General features: G+C 32.3%; 1 protein-coding gene across 1 annotated transcript in view; it reads left to right on the forward strand.

Annotated features, from left to right (window-relative positions):
- Positions 1-678, forward strand: part of LOC102774591 (ADAMTS-like protein 3) — a 42,769-nt gene that overhangs the window by 8,174 nt on the left and 33,917 nt on the right. The gene's annotated exons all lie outside the window — the stretch shown is intronic.

The raw sequence follows: 678 nt of genomic DNA on the forward strand, positions 1-678 counted from the left end.
CCCAGGCGCCACGCCCCCTCCCAAGAAAGAATCTTTTTTTCTTTTTTTTAGGTTTTAAAGTTTTTAATATGAAAAAAAAAGGCTTTTATTTTTGCTTCGTTTAGACATCAGGGGAGTCTTCTGCGTTGCATGAGATGGGAGAGGAAGTTGACTCCATGTAAACGTAAACACAGGTCCATTAAGAAACACGTAGCTTTTTTTTTAAATGTAGTAACCCAATGGCTTAATGTTTTTCTTAATCTTTTTTTAACTTTAGAAGAATCTTTTAGGAACTAATATCTCTTGTTTTGAAGAAACATTTATCTGAAGTTCAGCAATTCCTAGTTTCACTTCAGTTTCTTTTTCTTCTGTCAAATTCAAGAAAATGTAATATTTTGAATCACATTCGTATTACGTAAAGGCAATAAAACCTAGTGTACATGTTCATGGCTATTTATTTAAAAATTAATATAGTTGTGTCAAAATTTATTTATTTATTCATTTATTTATTTATTGTTGGAGAAGGCCATGTGGTTTTATTGTCAACACAACCGATGCTACAATTAGTGCAAATTGCACACCTGCACATGGTGCTTTTTTTTTAGCCCTCCCTCAAGGATCCCACTCCACAGCTGTGGATTCAGGGTTGTTTTTGGTAGTTGTGGTTGTTGCTTAAATTTTTAAATATATTTTATATAT

This window comes from Myotis davidii, unplaced genomic scaffold (assembly GCF_000327345.1).
Source record: "Myotis davidii unplaced genomic scaffold, ASM32734v1 scaffold2584, whole genome shotgun sequence".
In the NCBI taxonomy this organism is placed as follows: domain Eukaryota; kingdom Metazoa; phylum Chordata; class Mammalia; order Chiroptera; family Vespertilionidae; genus Myotis; species Myotis davidii.